The 17,007-nt window shown below is 42.4% G+C and overlaps 1 protein-coding gene and 1 long non-coding RNA gene across 3 annotated transcripts in view; one reads left to right on the top strand and one right to left on the bottom strand.

Annotated features, from left to right (window-relative positions):
- Window positions 1-17,007, bottom strand: part of ANKFN1 (ankyrin repeat and fibronectin type III domain containing 1) — a 427,590-nt gene that overhangs the window by 303,697 nt on the left and 106,886 nt on the right. The gene's annotated exons all lie outside the window — the stretch shown is intronic.
- Window positions 1-17,007, top strand: part of LOC309649789 — a 404,889-nt gene that overhangs the window by 317,514 nt on the left and 70,368 nt on the right. The gene's annotated exons all lie outside the window — the stretch shown is intronic.

The raw sequence follows: 17,007 nt of genomic DNA, 5'->3' as shown, positions 1-17,007 counted from the left end.
CTCATTTCTATGAGGCCACCATCACCCTGATACCAAAACCAGACAAAGATACTACAAAAAAAGAAAATTACAGAGCAATATCACTGATGAATATAGATGCAAAAATCCTCAACAAAATACTAGCAAACAAAATCCAACAACACATTAAAAGGATCATACACCATGATCAAGTGGGATTTACCACAGGGATGCAAGGATTCTTCAAAATACACAAATCAATCAATGTGATACACCATATTAACAAATTGAAGAATAAAAACCATGTGATCATCTCAATAGATGCAGAAAAAGCTTTTGACAAAATTCAACACCCATTTCTGATAAAAACTCTCCAGAAAGTGGGCATAGAGGGAACCTACCTCAACATAATAAAGGCCATATACAACAAACACACAGCAAACATCATTCTCAATGGTGAAAAACTGAAAGCATTTCCTCTAAGATCAGGAACAAGACAAGGATGTCCAATCTCGCCACTATTATTCAACATAGTTTTGGAAGTCCTAGCCATGGCAATCAGAGAAGAAAAAGAAGTAAAAGGAATACAAATTGGAAAAGAAGAAATAAAACTGTCACTGTTTACAGATGACATGATACTATACATAGAGAATCCTAAAGATGCCAACAGAAAACTACTAGAGCTAATCAATGAATTTGGTAAAGTTGCAGGATTCAAAATTAATGCACAGAAATGTCTTGCATTCCTATACACTAATGATGAAAAATCTTAAAGAGAAAGTATGGAAACACTCCCATTTACCATTGCAAAAAAAAAGAATAAAATACCTAGGAATAAACCTACCTAGGGAGACAAAAGACCTGTATGCAGAAAATTATAAGACACTGATGAAAGAAATTAAAGATGATACCAACAGATGGAGAGATATACCATGTTCTTGGATTGGAAGAATCAATATTGTGAAAATGACTATACTACCCAAAGCAATCTACAGATTCAATGCAATCTCTCTCAAATTACCAATGGCATTTTTTACAGAACTAGAACAAAAATTCTTAAAATGTGTATGGAGACACAAAAGACCCCAAATAGCCAAAGCAGTCTTGAGGGAAAAAAACGGAGCTGGAGGAACCAGACTCCCTGACTTCAGGCTATACTACAAAGCTACAGTAATCAAGACAATATGGTACTGACACAAAAACAGAAATATAGATCAATGGAACAGGATAGAAAGCCCAGAGATAAACCCACACACATATGGTCACTTTATCTTTGATAAAGGAGGCAAGAATACATAATGGAGAAAAGACAGCCTCTTCAATAAGTGGTGGTGGGAAAACTGGACAGCTACATGTAAAAGAATGAAATTAGAACACTGCCTAACACCATACACAAAAATGGATTAGAGACCTAAATGTAAGACTGGACACTATAAAACTCTTAGAGGAAAACATAGGAAGAACACTCTGACATAAATCACAGCAAGATCTTTTTTGACCCACCTCCTATAGTAATGGAAATAAAATAAAAATAAACAAATGGGACCTAATGAAACTTAAAAGCTTTTGCAAAGCAAAGGAAACTACAAACAAGACGAAAAGATAATCCTCAGAATGGGAGAAAATATTTGCAAACGAATCAATGGACAAAGGATTAATGTCCAAAATATATTAACAGCTCATGCAGCTCAATATTAAAAAAACAAATAACCCAATCCAAAAATGGGCAGAAGACCTAAATAGACATTTCTCCAAAGAGGACATACAGATGGCCAAGAAGCACATGAAAAGCTGCTCAACGTCACTAATTATTAGAGAAATGCAAATCAAAACTACAGTGAGGTATCACCTCACACCAGTTAGAATGGGCATCATCAGAAAATCTACAAACAACAAATGCTCGAGAGGGTGTGGAGAAAAGAGAACCCTCTTGCACTGTTGGTGGGAATGTAAATTGATACAGCCCCTATGGAGAGCAGTATGGAGGTTCCTTAAAATACTAAAAATAGAATTACTATATGACCCAGAAATCCCACTACTGGGCATATACCCAGAGAAAACCGTGTTTCAAAAAGACACATGCACCCCAATGTTCATTGCAGCACAATTTATAACAGCTAGGTCATGGAAGCAACCTAAGTGCCCATCGACAGATGCACGGATAAAGAAGATGTGGTACATATATACAATGGAATATTACTCAGCCATAAAAAGGAACGAAATTGGGTCATTTGTATAGATGTGGATGAATCTAGAGACTGTCATACAGAGTGAAGTAGTCAGAAAGAGAAAAACAAATATCACATAATAACACATATATGTGGAACCTAGGAAAATGGTAGAGATGAACTGGTTTACAGGGCAGAAACTGAGACACAGATGTAGAGAACAAATGTATGGACATTGATGGGGGGAAAGTGGCAGGGGGTGGTGGTGGTGTGATGAATTGGGAGATTGGGATTGACATGTATACACTGATGTGTATAAAATGGATGACTAATAAGAACTGCTGTATAAAAAAATAAATAAAAGAAAATTCAAAAATAAAAACAAAACAAACAAAAAACCTCTTAAAGAAATTGAAAATAGAGGAAAAAAACTAAATTTTAGTTTTGATTGCTATTCAGATGTAAACATTTTTTTCCATCAATAGCTAATTTTCTATGTGGGTGTATATAGTATCTCTACACTATTTTGATATTATATTCTTACTACAGTAAAATAATTATGTACACATGTAATAAAAATTCAAGATATGAGGAAAAATACAATGATTCCAACATTTACCTGGAAGAACAAACTAATAAAAACGGATAGAGAAATTTCGAGCACTTGCAAAGGAGTAGTTAAACCTATCTGATATAAAAACGTTCCAAGAGGTCCATTCCTTCCACCACAGTTGCGTTTGGGAAGGAATAAGCAGAGAAGGCAACAGGATGGAGCTGTGAGCTCAGGAACAGACCCTGGTGTCTGAATCACTAACTTACACGACACGAGGGAAAACAGGTCAGAGGGCAAGAGCAGGATCACTCAAGAAAAGTGCCTAGAGAGTTGGGTATCTATTTGGAAAATAATTTTTGTTTTTCATCTCATAGGAAACACTCCAGGCGCATTAAAGTGTTAATGTGAAAATTATACCAAACAGAAGAACATAAAGACAAATATATACCTGATCTTTGGCCTTAAATCATTTCTCCATAGTTTAAGGGACTTTGAGTGATGGAAATCCAGCCACTCAGAAGACTTTAGGGGGTTTTGGTAGATTTGTCCTTTGCAGAGTGTTTGCTGACTGCAGGGGAAGGCTTGCCTGGAAGCTAGTTAGAAGACCGTTGCAGTAATCCTGGCCAGAGACGTCAGGAGTCTAGCGAAAGCCTGGCATGGGGAAAGAGAGTGGAAGAAGGGTATGGAAACAGCAGCCTGCTTAGGAATTTGCCATGTGTACTATGTGTCTAGACACAAAGGGATATGCTCGGGATCTCTCTGTCAGATGGTTTGTGAAAGGGTAGTTTTTAAAGTAAAACCTATTTTTATTATTCCCACATACAAGACCACTCCACAATTCAGGTCTTTTAAACTCCATGCCTGGCATAATCAAATTCAGTGTTTCCCACTTTCTATGTTTTCTTTTCTCAGCCTCTGGAAATACGATCTAACTAAGTTTCACCGTAATCGATAAAATATTGTACAGTGCGTGTGGAATCAGATATGTCTGTGTTTTTATAAATGCACATGAGAGAAGGACAGGAGTGGGACAGAACAAGGCAGCTTGTTCACGCTTTTTAATATAGATAGGCTGGATGAAACAGCATGATCTGTCATAAAACGAAACCTAATATTCGAAAATGAGATCGCCGTCTCCGTGTGTTTAAATAGTTTTCCTGGGAGACAAATCTTCTTTCATTTGAGCAAACACACACAAGTGTTTTTTATGGAGTACTAGGAAATACCCAGCAGTCAAGTTGTGCCAGTGAGGCGAGAGCGGCTGGCCAATGGCTTGAATGTCTTCTACCAACGTAATTCTAATCAAGCCACACTCTGACCCACTTGCAATATAGTTCTGAGGTGTCAAGTTAGAAAGTGGAATTTGTATGACACAGTGCACGTGGCCTTGCTGATTGGCCACAAATTCTTCCCAAAGTATTTGCTATCCAAGTAGGCACCAGAGCAGCCACGGTGGCTTAAAACGAAAAGTGCATCTGGGGTCTCTATCTCAGTACTGAAAGGTGCTTGATCCAGTCCGTCTAGATCTGACTTTGGTTAAATTTTAAGGTCCCATACTTTACTCCCTAGTACAGTTCCTTGACTGAGCACATGGAGGAAATAATCTTTACATTGACAGGTTCCCCAAATGGAGTCATGATTACAAATTTTGGATGTCCTACTCAATACAACCTTTTTAAGCTAAGGATCCACTTTTATTTTAATAAAAGGTAGCGTTAAAATATCGAGGGAGGAACTAATTAAAATCTAATGTATCTACATACTATTTGTAGGCAATGCCCCAGTATTTTTGTTTGTTCTTTTTTAGGAAGATAGATATGCATGGGAACATCCATCATTAGAGATGCACTGTTATTGAATGGAAGCTGAAAAGCTGTAGGCACTCTCACAGCAAAGAGAATAATATGCTGAGTGAGTCATTCTCTCTGAGTCTGGCTGCTCTCACAAACCCTGTAGTCTACTTGATGGGTAGAAGGAAATAGGCTCAGAATCTTTTTTTTTTTTTTTTCTTTCTTTGAATGTAGAGGCATCTGCTTCCTCTGGGTCTTGAGTTTTCCTACAGAGCCAGTTGTTTAAAGACTGGGTATTTGACAGGAGGCAAAGGGTTGTAGATATGACACAATGGAATGAGGAAATTTGAGATAGTGCCCTGGAAAGAGGAGGCAGGAGGAACTGAGTTTTTCTCTGCTACCATGAATATGTAAAATAAAATCCTCTAAAATACACTCAACCCCACAAACATTTATCAAGGGCTTATCTGCCGGAGCTGGGTAAATCCTTGAATGCACAGAGATGAACTAGACACAGCCATCAAGGAATACAGAGGGAGAAAAACATGATTTCTGGGTAACAAGTCAGTTTTTAACATTCAAAGTGGTAAGTGCTATATATGTGTTGCGTGCAAAGTGCAGGGGAGCACTGAAGAGGGCACACAATGTCCTGGTAGGCCCAGGAAGATGCTAATCTGGATGGAAGAGTTTGAAGGCCAAAGGAATACTGGCACCCTCAGGGTGAGTTGTTGAAGTGCATTTGATTAAATATTCTTCCTTATGCAAAAATAGAGGCTAAGAGATGCAGCTCACATGCTTGTTTCCACATGTCTGAGCTGACTTCTGTCTCTCCCCTCTCTCTCATTATGAAATGCCTCCAGCTGTCTGCATGACGCTTATTAGCAGAGAACAGAGATGGACGGTGGGGAAGAGAGGAAGGAGGGCTGGTTTATACTGCTGAGTATTATCATTCCATTTATGAATAGAGAGAAGAAATTATAAATTCAGTCTCACCTTTTGTTAATTCCAGCTGTGGTTGGCTGAATAATGGCTTCCCAAAGATGTCCAGGCTCTAATCCCTGGAACCTATGAATATATTACCTTATATGGTAAAAGGGACTTTGCAGACATGATTGAGTATCTTGAGATGGTGAAATTGTGCTGGATATGCAGGCGGGCCCAATGTAATCACAAGGGTCCTTACAGGACAGAGGCAAGAGGATAGAGTAGGAGATGTGATAATGGAAGCAAGAGTTGTAGTGATGTAAGGAAGGGGCCACAAGCCGAGGAATGCAGGAGCCTCTAGAAGCTGAAAAAGGAATGAAGCCCTGCTGACACCTTGATTTCAGACTTCTGACCTCCAGAACAGTAAGAGAATAACTTTGTGTTGTTTTAGGTCACCACGTTTGTGATGATTTGTGACAGCTGCAATAGAAAACTAATACACGAGGCTCCTCATTAACATGGGCAGAGAAAGTGGTCTTCAGACCAGTGAGTTCTTAGAAAGATTCAGAAGGCACAATAACTTACATTAGTTTCATGTGATTTTTAATGACACCTTCAGGAAGTAGAACACCATACATTAGTTCCTCATTTTGTATATGTGTCTGAAGGGGACACACAACTAGTCGAGTCAGAACTGGGCTGCAGGAGACCCTGGTTCTGTGCTTTTCTCCTGGTGTAGACCATTTCTCTGATGTCGAGGGAATCAGGTGATAAGTCCATTTCCCATGTCAAATATTTTTCTTCTGCTTAGAATGACTTTAGAGATTTTTGCTCAAATTCATACTGCTGCTCCCATGGGTCACAAGAGATACAGTGGATGCTTTGGAGCCAGAACGTTGTTGGAAGTACTGACTGTCTCTTAGTAGCTCCAAGACTTGGTCAAACCACTTAACTTCTCCTGAACTGTAAAATGGGATAATAACACACATCATGCCTGACTCACTGTGTGGTTGAGGATCAAACGTGATAGTATATGTGAAAGGACTTTATAAATTCTATAATGCTATTCAGATGTGAAGGATTATTTTTATATGCTCAAGAAGGCTGGCACAGCCCCTCTCCCAGGTGACTAAAAAGCATGTGTGATTTTATTTGCTCCAATAATTTTATTCTTATTAGTACTTGTTCAGTATACTACATGGGTATGCACAATGCACAAAGCATTTATTCTTCTTCTGGCTACAGTAACTACACCCCTCTCCCCCAAAACTTGCCCTTGTAAAAGCAAATAGCGACTCATAAAACAAAACAAAAACAAAAAAGGGGGAGGTCGGGTGGCATCACTCATGAGAACTGTGTGTCATCAAAAACACTCACCTGTCACTTTGCAAACGAGCTGCTTTTGAGAGTGGACAGTTCTTTTAACCAAACAACTCCCTAAAGACATGATCTATTGCTCTTTCTTCTCCTTTTTTTTTTTTCACTTTAATTTTTAACATGATTTCCTAACCCTCCACTTCAAGAGGTAAATACAATTCTGGCAGAGTCTTGGTCTAACTTAGTTTATTAAGGCTTTTACTACAAGTTTTTAAGCACTCACTGATTTTCAAAAACATATTAAAATGGCCATGGCCAATCTCGTAGATTGGTACAATCCCACATTTCCCAAACAACTTAATAGTCTGCAACTTGTGCCAGACAGAGAATGATTTCACCATTCTCTTTCCCACAACCTAAAGGCTGGACATTGTTTTTAACTCTGTGGCAGGAGGAAGCAGTTTGCTTTGCCACACTGGTCTCCTCCCTAGAACTCCCTCCTCTAAGTTTTATAAGTTCCACTGTCCTGGAGGGCACATTCAGCCCCCAAAGAACCTCTTTGTAGGCCACTTCTGGTGCTACCAGCCTTGCTCTGGCCTGTTCTTGGAAGATGGAGCCCCTAGGAATTTTTACAAAGTTTGGTCTTTTGGGCAGAGTGATAGGAAAAGCTATAGAGATCCTATCCTATGGCAAAATAATTAAAACTGGGACTTATGTCTCTACATCTTGTCCCTTTTCTCTTTCTACGTATCTTTTTCAATTGCCAATGACAAATTCAGCAAATGTTTATGTACAGCAAATAAATAAATGGCTAAATATCTGAGCACCTTCCACTGCCAGGCTCTGTGCTGAAAACTGGATTACAGAGTTGAACTCACTGTCTAGAGGGGGAAATCACATCAATGAATATGTACTGTATAACACCCTGGGGTGACACCTGGGATTAGAGTTTTGGTGCAAAGGAGACATAGTTAACTACACGGTCGGAGATTGAGGACAACCAATATGGCTGATCCCTCAAGAGGACAAACTCACCAGGAAACTCGGCCATACAAACACTGTGCCTGAGATTCACATTGCATGTCTTATGGGGGAGGTTTTACTTTATTTGCATCTGTTAAGCTCCTGCCCAGCCCAGAGAGCAGCAGTTGTTTGCCTGCCTTCCTGTGGAAGCCAGCACAGCACTTTGATATTCTGGAGCAGCAGTGAGAGGGGCGCTGGGTCCTGGTTTGAGCTCTGCTCCAAGTAGGGAACTCACCTGGGATAAGTCACTTCATTGCTAAACTGAGCCAAAGAACACAAGATCTGCCAACTTCTCAGGGCTGATTTCAGGATCAAATAAGATCATGAGAACTCTGCTTTATATGACAATGTGAATGAAAACTTCTAAAATGACACTAAAGCACAGAGGAAAATATGTGTCTATCACCTAAATAACTATAGCTACAAGTATAATGGAGTGGTTTTGAATACCAAAATCAGAGTTACTGTTTATGTTCTTTCCATGTAGTAGTATATATGTGCCCATATAAACACATATACATACCTATGTGACATATACATGCATACATATACATATGCATATATAATGTTTGTTTGTTGATCCTGAGAAAGAAAACCGTGGGAAAATGGCAAGCAGTGGTCTAAGCACCAGGGGTTTCTGCAGCTGTATGGTTAGGAATTCATTCTCGGGTACCAGGTTGCCTGAGCTACCATGTATTACTGTGTCATCCTGTATAAGTCACTTCCCCTCCCTCCCCAAGCCTTCATTTCATCATCTTTGGAATACAGACATAATAGTGGCAGCCTCATCAGATTGTTGCAAAGATGAAATACATATATGGCATATAAAGTGCTTTCTAAAGGGTCTGGCACCCGGTAGGTGCTCAATGTCTCATAGCTATTACTATTATTATGGACATTGCTTTATTTTTAAACTTTGGGGAAAATCCTCCAGTTTCAGAGACCAGGATATGAAAAGACTACTAAAAAGATGTAGGAATGGACTCTAAAACTTCCCAGATAAAAAGACATTCGTGTAGAAAGGATGAAAATTCTTTGCTATGTTATGCTTTAGACATGTTATCAACATTATACACTCATTCCCTAGACTAAAATAGCCAACCAGACTCTGGATAAAGGCATATATTATGTTAGCAAATTGGAATAGCAACCCCTTTGAAAGCTGCTCAGTAAAGGGCTCTTACTGTTGTATATATCATATAGGGCAACCTGTTTTGTAGTTAATGAACCTAGAAGCTAAAGCCAGTGGTGTGGCTAAAAGAGCAGTGCTCTTTCCTCGATGCTACAAGGTGAATTAGCATCAAGCCCTCTGTCAAGAAACTTCCAATAAAGAACTGATTATATAAGGCATTGAGCCTTTCTCTAATTATAGCTATAAATACAGACAATCAAGTCGTTCTGAGTACTAAAATCAATTTCACTGTTTATGCTCTTGCCATGCTATATATTTAGCTGTTGACTTTTAACTTGAAGACATAAGAAACTGGTGACAAATATCCTTAGAATACTAATTAAGTTGTCATGTGGGATACCAATAAATGTGGCCTGTGTTAATGAGGACTGAAAACAGTATAATTGTTTTACCAACTAAAACATGATATACGAGGAGAACCTAGGATTTCATTTCATAAATTAGATGCTAAATACTTTTCTCTGGCTATTTTCAAAAGTGTCATCTCTATAATAAAGTTCTCTTTAAGTGCTTGTTGCACGTGCTGGCCTGGGGCTCCGAGACAGCCTTCCACCCTGAACCATGGGGTTTGCTCAGTTGGGTTACAGGAAGGGACATGAATGGGATGACAGAGGAGACTTTGAATCCCCTACCCAATCATAAGCACGGGCGGGGTCACAGACAAGCTTGCACACCTAATCACAACAGTACCAGAATGGCTGTCCCACTAAAGTTGGCTCTACTTATGCCTCAGAGACAGGAAGTGACCCTGCCCCCTAGAAAAATGGGGTCCAATGAACTGAGTGACCACACTTCCCTTCTTGGGGAAGGACAAATAGGGTGTAGAAAGAGGCCCAAAGCATTCCCACCAGCACTACACCTGCGAAGAGAAGAATGGAAGGCTACGGGAGTCCCATTCATCCTTTCCTCCTCTGAGAACCTATAGCTCTCTTTGTTGTTGTGTTTTAAAACTTATCCATGTACAGCTATTCAGTCACAACAGTTCAAAAAATGCCTCTGGTCCGGCGTTAAGCTATGGGAGGCACTCAGTCTCCTGGTTTTCGCATGGTAGTGTGCACAAGGGTGCTTCCGGAATTGAAGTCAGGCTAAAGGAAGCTGCTTTCACCTCCCGATTTGGGGGAGGAAGGAAGGAACGTTTTATTTGGCTTCATAAGTCTCTACTCAGCCCGGGGCTCTGAATCAGGTATCTTGCAAACGTGATTTCATTTATTCCTCAGAGAATCCCTGCATGGGAAGGTAATTTGATTTTACAGAAGAAGCAACTGAGATTCAGACTGATTAAGTGACTTGCCCAAGGTCACACAGCTTGTGAGAAGTGGAGCAGATTAAAATACAAATCTCAGGCTGGCTTCCTTCTTCATATTCGGCTCCTTCAGGTCTCTGTGTTTCCGGTTGGTCTAGTGGCAGAAAAGCCAAAGCTCATTCTACTGTCCCTGCAAACGGCTCTTGTCCCCATTTTTGCTTTTTTTAAAAAATTTTTTTATTCTTGGCACTTTGGAAAATGTGTTCTCTTCTTCAAGTTGTCGGGACCACGGGGTGCAGCATTTCAAATGAGGCCAGGGACTCCTCAATCCACACCCAGGGGAGCAAGGGTGACCTGGCTGAAGTCTGGTCTGTTGCTTCTGGTTAAGGAAACACAGGGGGGGTTTGCTTTCTACTCCCCCGTGTTACTAAGAGCTCAGAAAGTATTACCAGGAAGTATTTCTATTTTATCTTATTTCCTTAGCCTGGAATTTCCTAAAGTATGTTTCAGGGACACTTGTCTTATGATCAGGGAATCTATATTCAAATAAGTTTGGGAAATGCTACATGTTACACCCCACCCCTGCCACCCACATGGCGATCACGATGTTCATCAGCATATAAAAGGCTCTGAGAAGGTCTGCAGCAAAACCAAAATAAAACACTATCTTTCTTCAACCCCTGCCTTTCAACTAAACCATTATGCCCCCTGGAATGCTTTTCCCCCCTACTCCGAGGATAGAAACCCTACGTATCCTTTAAGGTTGAGTTTTTAAAATAGAGAGTTCCCCAGCCTTACCTTCAGCAAGTCTGATTTGGAAGAAGCCCAGAGAATTTTAAGCACCTTCTTAAGTACAGATTTGAAGCAACTTCTAAGTAATTCCAACAACCAACTGCTGAATTAACAGTCAGAGCCTTAGAGCTGAGTCTAGGTTAGCACTCTGTTCAAGAATGCAGGGACCAACCTGTGTGCACACCAGCAAAGATTATGTTGTCAATTACTATGCTGCTAACTTTATATATCCAGTGATACAGTTTGTAGTGGGGCCTGTTTAAATGAATGTCCTCCAAATAACAAGTTTATTTTAAATTTTTGCAGTTCTGCTGGTTCTTTCAGTGTCCTCAACAACCCCACGGTATCTGAAGCAGCCTGAATGGGCAGACTGATGGGTGATTTGGCATCTTTTCCTTTGAAGACTCCTGTAACCGTTTAGGACCTTTTAACTTAGTTACAACAAAGTGGGTGAGGACCTACAGGGGAACGGTGAATGACATCCCGATCTCCACCTCCCCCAAGAGGCCAGTTACCAACCAACATTAAGGGCTGGTTACATTAACATGCAGGAAAAATTTGTATGTAAGTATTTCTTCAGTAATCGTTTTGTGTTTATAATCAATTCCTTTGTGACTTGCCTTCAGTGACAATGAAATCCCAACTAAATCATGAACCTAACTGGAAAATACTGCCTTGGAAGTAAGTTAAATATTAACAATGTAATGAAAAAACTCCCAGCAGCTTATAAAAAACAGAAACAAAACCTGTGGTGGCAACTATGATAAAACTAGGAGCATAGGCAGTTAAAAAAAAATAACATTGTAGAAAATAATATTTTCACATCTTTGTTGCAAACATCATATACTGTAGCTTATAAAAGTCATCTTTCTTAAATGAACTTTATATTGGTCTTTTATCTTGTGAGGCAGTTTCTGATTGCAGCAAATAAGTCCAGACAGAATGCTGGAGTTGCCCGCCGGGGTCTTGAGCACCAGCCAAAAGAGGGACATGAATTGTAGGTAGATTATGAGAAACACCCCCTTGCAATCTCCTTTTCCAGGGCAGATGGGCCAGGAATCTCCACTTACTCTTGACTCTTGCTTCTAAGAGGACTAGTCAAGCGCAAGGTGAGATTGTTTTCCACATCATGTAAAGATGGGCACTCATTCCCATGCTGGGAAACCAAAACCCCAGCCGCGTTGTGGGAGAGCAGCAACAGAGCACACACACAGCGGCCCATGGCCGTGCCCGCTAACATGGGCCCCATGATCGACAAGGTCATGGGACTTTGGTACAGGTCTGTGGTTGGATGGGGACCCCCTTGGGAAAATCAATCCAAACTCTTAAGTGAGACTCCTGATGGCCAGTCAGCCATTCACTCTGCCAGTGAGTCTGGAAAGATGCTGTCTTTCACCAAGGAGAGAAGGACAGAGGGGTCATTTCAGCTAAAGCCTGCGGGGAAAGGTGGACTCTTCTCCAGTCAACAAGGGCAAGGGTGGCCTGAGTTGCTGGAAACTCCAATCTGGCCTTCTTGGAATTACCTGGCTTGCTTGTTTTGCTGCAGGGGTGGGAGGGTTGTGGTGGTATTACTTAGGGGAATATCATGTGTTTTGACCCAGGCAAGAGGCACTGGGTCATGAGAGAACCCATATTTCAAAGGACAGCATGAATCTTTTCTCCTGCCATCGATAATCACAGCTGAGCCAGTAACCTTATTAAAAAAATAGGACATGAGTTTGAGTGCATCAATTTTCCCAGCCCTATCCCCTGCCTCTGTACTTTGCTGAAGATCTCCTTCTCTCTCCTCAGAGAAGTATTTTCCTGCATGTAAGGCAGGTGATGCATTTAGTTCAAAGCTTCATTTGCACACAAGTCCTGAGAAAGTGCTTTGGGTACTTTGGCCAAACTTCCCCTCTCATCCCTGTCATCTAGTGTCTGTTGAGGACCAACAATGTTCAAAATATGGGATGCAGCACAGACTTTGACACCGTGAGCATGTGGCATGGTGAAGACATTCTGCTTTGCTATAAATGGAGTTCTCTTAACTCCTTGTGCACGTTGAACAGGTTCCAACATATAACAAACACCCCAGTCCCATGCACTCCCAAGTGCATAGCCATCAAATCCAAACTTTAAACTTGAGTAAATATATCTGTCTTACAAAGTCCAAGGTATTTATTACAGGGATCACCCACTTCAGGAATTTAAACAATGTTCAGACCAAGGAAAAATTTCTTACCAGGGGTTTTAAACTCCATTTCCCCTCTCTGCAGCTGGCGAGCAAAGCCTGGCATGAAAGCAAGTGAACCAAGCAATCTCCATTCTTCTTTCCCTCAGTCCTGGACTCCTAGGTCTCTTTAACCCCTCCCTGCCCAACATAAGGATTTGCATCATTTACCAAAAAATGTGGTGGGTGGGTTGGTGCCAAGCTGGCTGGCGCCCCCCAGAGGACTCACAGCAGGGTGGTAAGAACACTCCCTGCTCCCCCTGTCACATCACACTCTGCAAAGTCCAATAAATAGATTTAAATGAGAAGATCATAAAAAAGTATTTTCTTGTCCCTCCTTCTCCTGTCTCCCCACCCCTCCCCCAAACACACACACTGTCTAATAATAGGCTATTAATTCCAGCCATTTCAGACCGTCTGAAGTGTGGTGTGTAAACTCTGGCGGCATCAATCAGAGTTGTGTATCTGGTTATTTCAAGCATTCCCTGTTGGCATAAAGAGAGGCTGGTTTGTCCACTCGAGCCCCACTGCCCCTGAGATCTCCATTGATGGATAACTGAATGCATGAGCTGGAAACCTCGAAGGCTGGGGCAGCGGGAACCCAGCTGCTGAGTGATCAGAGCAGGAAGGGGGAATTTGGGGCTGGCGTCGGGAGGGCAGGGAAAGGTGGAGATGGATGGTGACAGGGCATTTCATCCCGCGAAAGGATGTGGGGATCTGGGCTTTGCCATCTGACTCTCGCCTACTGACTGGCTGGCTCTGAAAGGTGAGCTGAGGTGCCATCCCTGGTGATGAGCACAGGTGCCGTGCAGTGTGTGCAGTGAATTCCCCAAACACTCAACCCCCCACCACAGCATGCACCAAAGTCAGAGGTGTGACCTTCGTGACAACACGGGGTTTTGGCAGGGAATGTACATGTACCGATAGCTGTGAGGGTGGCGGTGTCTTAACTCCCAAAAAGTTATATCCAGGGTTGTTTTTTCTCCCTCCTTGTAAAAAATCTTAATTGACTAGAGCCCAAAGTTCCCACCCTGTTATATGTTTAGCACCTTTTCTAGACTAAAAATGATGATAGGAAGGACAAAAATATTGTGCAACTCATATTTTGATATCTTGCTTTGTGTAGCTAAAATCCTGCAGACATCGGGAGACCCCAGTTTTTCTTCGAGATTAATGGTAGAAAGTGATCTGGGTCTAAACGTTGGAAAATACTTGTTTAATACACATATGGATACAGATTTTCTTTCTCATTTCTTTTCACCTCAAAAGCTGAGTGGGAGTAATCAGGGCACAAGAGAAGAAATAATGGCAGAGAGAGAGATAATTAACTCCCTCCCACTTAATAAAAATCATAAAGAAGGTCCATTTAAGCTTATGTGCTTTGTAGACTCATTTTGACCTGAGGAAAACCCATCCTTCCCTCCACCTGCTAATTCCCCAGAGTTAAGCCTTGCCTTTCAAACATGGACGTTCAGTATGGGGGAGGGGACGGTGATGGGGAGAGTCTGGGGCGATCAATCTTAGCTCATTCTTGCTAATGAATAGATGTGAAAGGGGGTTGGCAGGGGTGTGAGTGCCCCTGGAGTCTTCTTTGGGCAAAATCCAAGCAAGGAGCTGCAGACCTTGTGCTCTAATTATAGGACCCTTAACAGGAATGAACAGCTGATCCACATGGCAGAAAGCAACCATGAATCACCAAAGAGGATGGCAAGAAGGGGAAGGGGCCGTCTCAAGGGCACAGGGGGCCTCACAAGGAAGGGTAATGCAAGTAATTGCATCCGGGCTAGCCAAAGAAGCCTCAAACAAGTCACTAGAAAGATCGCTCACTTGGGAGGTTTGGAAGCCAAATTCACCCTCTCCCGCCTCCTCTAATTCAGCTGTCCCAGAACGTGACTGCCCCGAATTCTTGCTGGGGATTCCACGTGGCACCAGCTCCCAGTGTCCCCTAGCTGAGCTGCCAGAGGCTCTGAGGACAAGTGTCACTGGAGGGCTGAGGGGGCATACAAGCCTTTGCAGGACTGCCAGCAAAGGACTGCTGCCCCGTTGGCTTCTGGCTCCCTGGCCAGCTCGGGAAATGGATGAGGGCGGGCACAGAGGCGACTGCCTCTGGGAAAAGAACGCAATCCCTCCCCTCCCAACTGCACTGCCCACGGTGTCAGCTTGACCCGAGGATTCTTTGAAGGCAACACTGGCACCGGATGGCACTGCGAGCACAGAGGCGTCTGGCAGGTGCATGGAGGGACCGCGGCTCACCTGCTTTTCCCAGGACTCAGGTGTATAAGGGAACAGAAGGAGGGCTCTACCTTGACCAAGAACGTGCGTTCAGGGCACTTGGTGGAAGGTATCAGCCAGGTAATTAATATTCGGATCAGCAACTCTATCGTGTGTCCCAGAAATTGGTATTTCTAGGTTCCCCAGGTGATTCTTGTATATTAATTCATTCACCTGATATTTCTTGAGTACCTTCTCTGTGCTAGACATTGTTCTAGGTGCTGGAGATACAGCAGTAAGGAAAGCAGACACAAATCCTTGCCCTCTGGGATTTACATTCCAGTGGGGAGACTGGGGCATATGGCAAGTTGGAAAGTGCCAAGTTCTCTGGGGAAAGACAAAGGAGGAGGAAATACAGATGTCTGGGCAGTATAAAACCAGGTGGTAGGAAGGTCAAGGAGAGCCTCACGGACAAGGTGATAGTTAAGCAAAGGCTTGAAAGTGGCAAGGAGGTGAACGATGACAATATCTGGGGGAAATACATTCTGTGCAGAGGGAACAGGTAGAGCAAAGGCTGAAGGCAGGAGTGGGCATGAGCAGTGACCAGGTGACAACATGGCAGAGCCCAAGGACCACAGGGAGGGTCACAGGGGAGAACAAGAGGGAGCAGAGGGTGGGATTCACAGGCACCCAACATTTGAGGACACTATTCTAAAACTGGGATTCTTAGAGTTAGTTGATAAAACACTGACTAATTTCCAACCTGTTCTGGTAAAGAATCCAGTTTCAGTGGTTTTATTTGGGGTCAGATAAGGAAATTGGTAAAGTAAACTGATCAACATTTGTACTTGGAAGTCTTGCTCTAGGTCAGGCGCTGGGCTACATGTTGGTTTCATAAACCCCAGTGAGGCAGCTCCTGCCCTTTAGAACCTTTTATCACAGTGGCAGGGACTACAAATTAACCACATAGTGCAGTGCTTGCCAAGAGCTAAACGTGTGGTGCCCACATCAGATACTGTGAGCGCTCCAAGGACAGGTCTGGCCCTCTTGGTCGGCTGCTTACAGATGACTTCCTGACCAGAAGTATGAGGTGGCAGGTAATGCCTTCAAGACGGCATGGGACCGACCAGCTCCCTCTTAGGAGCTCTCAGGGCCCAGATGGACTAGCCCAGCCAAATAGCTTGTCCCAGCAAATGCACCCCTGCTCCTGTTTCCAGTTCCTCAGCAGCTCCCTGGCTCCTGACCCCAGGCTCAGCTCGGCTCTGGACTCTGAGTTGGCACCTGCTGTGTTCTGTTTTCGGGTTCTCATATCAAGGATGCAGATGAAGGAAACTGCAGGAGTTTTTGAGGGAACGAGGAATATACCTTTCTCCCTAAAGTTAAAAAGTAAATAAAGGAATGGTGTTTTGTGGCCTATTCTGAAAGATCCATTGCTTCAAATCAGATAGAGATGGTTTTGAAACCAAGTTCTGTTATGTTTAGATGTCTGATCAGGGGCCACAGTTACTTAATCAGATTGAGTTATTTTTCTTACCTGTGAAGTAAGGATAAGTGGAGAGTATAGATAAAATAGATAATCAATATACACTTCCACAGATGTGACAAGAACATAGTAAGCCTGCAGTGA

This window comes from Balaenoptera physalus (genome assembly GCF_965194825.1).
Source record: "Balaenoptera physalus genome assembly, chromosome: 20".
NCBI lineage: Eukaryota > Metazoa > Chordata > Mammalia > Artiodactyla > Balaenopteridae > Balaenoptera > Balaenoptera physalus.
Note: the sequence above shows the minus strand (reverse complement) of the source record. Positions and strands in the feature narration are given on the sequence as shown.